This window comes from Vigna unguiculata, unplaced genomic scaffold (assembly GCF_037176805.1).
Source record: "Vigna unguiculata cultivar grain cowpea cultivar isolate G323 ecotype 2 unplaced genomic scaffold, ASM3717680v1 ptg000103l, whole genome shotgun sequence".
NCBI classification, from domain to species: domain Eukaryota; kingdom Viridiplantae; phylum Streptophyta; class Magnoliopsida; order Fabales; family Fabaceae; genus Vigna; species Vigna unguiculata.
Genome location: NW_028196745.1, coordinates 45,411 through 51,992, shown reverse-complemented (window position 1 = coordinate 51,992; position 6,582 = coordinate 45,411). Strand labels below are relative to the sequence as shown.

At 30.9% G+C, this 6,582-nt stretch overlaps 1 non-coding gene across 1 annotated transcript; it reads right to left on the bottom strand.

Moving 5' to 3' along the window:
- Positions 1-5,051: 5,051 nt before the first annotated feature.
- TRNAW-CCA (transfer RNA tryptophan (anticodon CCA)) lies at positions 5,052-5,125 on the bottom strand. The gene has a single exon. It is a non-coding gene; the product is annotated as a tRNA-Trp (tRNA).
- Between the last annotated feature and the right edge of the window lie 1,457 nt (positions 5,126-6,582).

Here is a 6,582-nt window from a genome sequence, read left to right as displayed (position 1 = left end):
TTTTGAAAAAAAACTGTTTTTTGCAAAATATTTCAATTTTTATTTTTATAGATGGGACATTTTTTGATTTCGAAATTTGAATATTATAGTCATAACTCGAAGTGCTCCTTGGTGTATTTCTAAAAAGAATCCTTTTTCTTCGAATCTTAGCAATTAATATCCTTTCGAAACAATATTTTTTTCTTCATTGGATTGGAATTGACTGTGAATTCTTTCGATTTCTTATTCGATTTATGTATTCTTTTTTCTCAATTAAAGAAGGCAAAGGCTAACTTCCGAAGTTTAAGTAAAAAAAAATGATAAAATACAATCTAAATTTATCTAGAAGCTCTATAACTTGTAATGAAGCTTATACTTGATAGAAAAGTTATTATCATATAGAGTTGACGAAAGAGATGAAGTTAAGTTCATTAAAGACGAAAAATGAAAAAAAAAAAAAGCATTCCCCTTCTATATCTTACATCTATAGTCTTTTGCCCTGGTGTATCTCTTTCACATTTAAGAAAAGTCTGGAATCTTGGTTTATTAATTGGTGGAATACTAGTCAATCCGAAATTTTCTTGAATGATATTAAAGAAAAGAGTATTCTAAACAAATTCATAGAATTAGAGGAACTGTTTTTCTTAGATGACATGTTAAAGGAATGTCCGAAAACATATATACAAAACCTTCGTACTGGAATTTATAAAGAAACAATCCAATTAATCAAAACACACAATGAAGATCGTATGAATACGATTTTGCACTTCTCCACAAATATAATTTGTTTCTTTATTCTAAGCGGTTATTCTATTCTTGGTAATCAAGAACTTGTTCTTATTAACTCTTTGGTTCGAGAATTTATATATAATTTAAGTGACACAATAAAAGCTTTTTCTATTCTTTTATTAACTGATTTATGTATAGGATTCCATTCAACCCATGGGTGGAACTACTTTTTGGCTTCGTTTATAAAGATTTTGGATTTGCTCAAAATGATCAAATTATATCCGGTCTTGTGTCCACTTTTCCAGTCATTTTAGATACAATTTTAAAATATTGGATTTTCCGTTATTTAAATCGCATATCTCCATCACTTGTAGTGATTTATCATTCAATGAATGATTGACAGAAAAACCGATTTACTTCAATGAATTCAAGTTTTTATCTAAAAAAGATAATTTTCATTTTCCCCTCTTTAAAAAAAAGTTAAATAAAAAAGGGGTTCCACCTTGGATAGGGAACTATGCGAGTGACCTACCTAATCTTATTGTAGAAATTTTCAGGATCAATGATTAGACCATGCAAACTAGAAATGCTTTTTCTTGTATAAAGGAAGGGATACCCGATCCATTTCTATATCGGTCATGATATATATAATAATTCGAGCACCCTTTTCAAATGCATATCCAATTTTTGCACAGCAGGGTTATGAAAATCCCCGAGAAGCAACCGGTCGTATTGTCTGTGCCAATTGCCATTTAGCTAATAAGCCCGTGGATATTGAGGTTCCACAAGCGGTACTTCCTGATACTGTATTTGAAGCAGTTGTTCGAATTCCTTATGATATGCAAGTGAAACAAGTTCTAGCTAATGGTAAAAAGGGAACTTTGAATGTGGGGGCTGTTCTTATTTTACCGGAAGGTTTTGAATTGGCACCCCCCGATCGTATTTCGCCTGAGATTAAGAGAAGATAGGCAATCTGTCTTTTCAAAACTATCGCCCTACAAAAAAAAATATTCTTGTAGTAGGCCCTGTTCCTGGTCAGAAATATAATGAAATCACGTTTCCTATTCTTTCCCCGGATCCCGCTAGTAAAAGAGATATTCATTTCTTAAAATTATCCTATATATGTAGGCGGGAACAGGGGAAGGGGCCAGATTTATCTTGACGGGAGCAAGAGTAATAATAATGTTTATAATGCTACAGCAGCAGGTATAGTCAAAAAAATCATACGAAAAGAAAAAGGGGGATACGAAATCACTATAGTAGATGCATTAGATGAGCGTGAAGTGATTGATATTATACCTCCAGGACCAGAACTTCTTGTTTCAGAAGGTGAATCTATCAAACTTGATCAGCCATTAACAAGTAATCCTAATGTCGGTGGATTTGGTCAGGGGGATGCGGAAATAGTACTTCAAGATCCATTACGTGTTCAAGGTCTCTTGTTCTTCTTGGCATCTATTATTTTAGCACAAATCTTTTTAGTTCTTAAGAAGAAACAATTTGAGAAGGTTCAATTGTTCGAAATGAATTTTTAGTTCCGCGTATTTATCAACATATTAAACTCGTAAAAATAACTCAATTTTTTTGATAATTTTTGTAATTATATTCTGTATAATATCTGTATAATAGAAAATATATATATATATTCAAATATCGAAAAGTTACTCTAAGGGGGATTCTTTGTTTTTCTTTTTTTTTTTTTTTCTTTGTCCTTTCCTAGAGTCCGATTCCTATTCCTTCTTGTTTGTGTTGAAATAGAAATATTCTAAAAATATCAATAAAATACTATTTTTGAATCCCTTCCTGAAAAATCCTATATCTTAGTTTCTCTTTTTTCCAACTTAGAATCTTTCTGCCAGATAATCTTTTATGGTATATAAATAATATGTAAAATAATATGTAGTGAACAAATAAAAAAAAAAAGAATGAAATGGAATTTTTTGAAACATCGGAAGAAGTAGTCATTTATATGAAAAAAAATTAGAATTCTTAAGAACTCAAGGGGGATCCACTTGCATTCGTCAAAGAAAGAGTGGATCCCTGTTCAGTTCTTACACTTTCATTTCAAAAACCCAAATAGAATACGATTACTACAGAGATGAGCCCAATCCGGAATATGAACCATAAAAGAAAATACCAATTAAACCGATCACAGTAATACCAGTTACAGTACCTATTATCCAAAGAGGAATTCTTCCAGTAGTATCGGCCATTTATCCCACTTTCCTCCACATTTAATCACGTAGTCAGTCATGCTAAAGACATTAACAAACAGTCATAGATAATTATGAAATGATATCCTTCCGAATGGGATAAAAGAATTCTTAATATATATATTATTGACTATTCCTATTTCTTCTATTAATTCTAATTAATTGAAGAAATAATTTGAAAATAAAACAGCAAGTACAAAAATAAGTAATAACCCCCAGTAGAGACTGGTACGATTCAATTCAACATTTTGTTCATTTGGGTTTGATTGTGTCATAGCTCTATAATTCAAATTAAGTTTATCGTTGGATGAATTGCATTGCTGATATTGATCCCAAAAAAGAAACAGTGGGTACCGCTAGTCCGTGAACAGCTAGCCATCGTACTGTAAAAATTGGATAGGTCCTATCTATAGTCATTGGAGCCTCCTAAAAAGATCTACTAAATTCATCAAGTTGTTCCAAAGGATCAAAACGGCCAGTTATTAATGGAATTCCTTGTCGGTTCTCTGTAAAATACTCGTTTGGGCGGGGACTTCCAAATACATCGTAAGCTAGACCTGTACTGACAAATAACCAACCTGCAATGAATAGGGAGGGTATAGTAATGCTATGAATAATCCAGTATCGGATACTGGTAATAATATCAGCAAAGAACGTTCTCCTGTGCTTCCAGACATCTTGAACTCCACATATTCTTGTACAGTCAAAAGGGGGGATCGAGTCCATAAAAGACGAGATCAGTAAGGCGAAATTTACTGAAATAGAATCCTTGTTAGATCGTCCATTTTGTACCAACGGTGTCTTTTGAGTATACCGAATCAGTATAGCTATCCTTCTTCTAACAGAGCAATGAAATTTCACAATCAGTGTAAAATTTTAGTAACTAGATTTTTTTCTTCTTTTTTCATTGATTGTCTCTATGTAGTCAAAAATCCGATAGAAAATTTGCAAAGTTTGGGTATATAAAATTTTTTTTATATTAAATTTTTAGAGTAATAGTATAAAAGGAAGGTTCTTAACATTTCAAATTATTAGTTTTGGATTAGAACTAAAGATCCATTAAATCGGAATATGAGAAAAGGTTTCTAATAATTAATAAAGTAGATAATTCATAAAGTAGATTTTCTATTTTAATAATTCAATTATTGCCAAATCAATAAATATATTTTTGTGGTTGTTGAAGATCTTTTTTCTATTTTCTTCTACATTAATTCAAAGTGAAATAAAATGAAATAACAGAGTTATTATTCTTTGTTTGAATATTCATAATTTTTCTTTTCTTTTTCCAATATAAACAGAATTCTATTGGATATCTATAGAATAATACTAAATATTTTCATTAGATCAGTTTACTTAATTCCTGAGTTGATAAGTAAAAGTATGTTGATTTGAAATCACAGGATGGGTAGATGTAACAGATGAGGAATTTATTTCTAAATTATGTTACTCTATTTCTTTTTTTTTTTTTCGTCTCTAATAATTGAATTTATTGAGGAATTGCCAATTTTGAATTGTATCTTTCAAGTAGATTTTTTATCTTCTTTTTTCTCTCAAAAATGGAAATTTAGGGAAGTGCTTTATAAACATATGTATAAAAAGAACGAACATATTTCATTTAGTTTCTATATGCCCACTATCACTAGTTATTTCGGTTTTTTACTATCGGTTTTAATTATAACCTCGTCTCTATTTATTGGTCTTAGTAAAATACGACTTATTTGATTTGTAATTTTGAGAGGAATAGTAAATTTTGGTATAAGACATTCTAGAATTCCTTACTATGTCAATTTTACAATTCTCGATCGTTGAGATTTATGATCAATACAGATTTATGTTTAAGGCTAGATATTATATTACCTTTCTTTTTACTTTTCGAACAAATAAAAATGATTGAAGTTTTTCTATTTGGAATCGTGTTAGGTTTAATTCCTATTACTTTGGCTGGATTATTTGTAACTGCATATTTACAATACCGACGAGGTGATCAGTTGGATCTTTGATTCATTAATGTCTCTTTTTTTGTGATTCCCTATTTATTTAGTTTAATCCTAATCGACAAGGATAAAATTCAGACTTTCTTTTGAATGTTTCAATATTTCAGTGTAATTATCAGGCGAATAATACTAGAATCACGCTCTGTAGGATTTGAACCTACGACATCGGGTTTTGGAGACCCGCGTTCTGCCGAACTGAACTAAGAGCGTTTTGTTTTCATAAAATTATATGATCCAAATCCATTTTGCATATAGATATTCAGTATGTATGTTCAATTGGAATTCGTCTTCACAGGTTCCCGGTTTATTGCTCATCTCATAGAATATGGAATATTATAGAATACGGAATATCATAGAATAAGTAATTGTTAGGGATAGGGATGACAGGATTTGAACCCGTGACATTTTGTACCCAAAACAAACGCGCTACCAAAGCTGCGCTACATCCCTTTTCCATTTGTTTATAGTGTTATTGTAAAGAATCTTTGTCTTGTTTTCCACATTTTTCTCTGTTGATATATATCAACAGAGAAAAAATACTTAAATAATAAAAAGAAAGGAGGATTTGAAATGCGAGATCTAAAAACATATCTTTCCGTGGCACCAGTAGTAAGTACTTTATGGTTCGGGGCTTTGGCGGGTCTATTGATAGAGATCAATCGTTTTTTTCCAGATGCATTGATATTCCCCTTTTTTTAATTTTAGTTATTGACACGGGAAGGGGTGAAGAAGATGAAAGGTCCAATTATATATTAAATATGTGTAATTAACCTACTCTTCTTTTTTTTTTTTTTAGGAAAGATAAAGACGAAAGATTAAATTGGCCTCATTGAAATTCGGAGTGACACTCGGGATCGGGATCTGGTCCAGGCTTCAATGGAATTGAATTATTAATTCAATTCCTATGAAAAAGAAAGTGAAAGCAGAAATCCATAGGTTGGGGCAACAATATCATAAAAAATACTTTAAAAAAACGAAAATACTGGCAATTTGAAACGAAATATAGTTACAGATCCTTGTATTCTTTTGTACTAGATTCAATTAAATTGGAACGAAATCTTTCATAATTTTTCGAATTCTTCTTTTTTATCTTATCTTAGTTGTTTTCATCTTTTTCTTAGATTCTTAGATTCGAATCCGAAAAGAGTTATAAGTGAATTAAAAACCCAAAGGAGGGTCATGTCCAAGGGTAAAGATATCCGAGTAAGTGTTCTTTTGGAAGGTACTGGTTGTGATAAAAAGAGTCTAAATAAGGAATAAAGCGGTATTTCTAGATAGATTACTAACAAGAATCGACACAATACGCCTAGTCGATTGGAATTGAGAAAATGATGTCCCCGTCGTTATATAACAACATATGCTAAAGAAGAAAAAAAATACAAATCCTTTATTATAATTATATTTATTTAAATCAATGTTATTTTTGAATAGGAATAAATAAACTATGGAAAAACCTAAGCGACTCTTTATTAAATCCAAGCGATCTTTTCGTAGACGTTTGCCCCCGATTCAATCGGGGGGACCGAATTGATTATAAAAACATGGGTTTAATTTGTCGATTTATTAGTGAACAAGGAAAAATATTATCTAGACGTGTAAATAGATTGACCTTAAAACAACAACGATTAATTACTGTTGCTATAAAAACAAGCTCGTATTTTATCTTC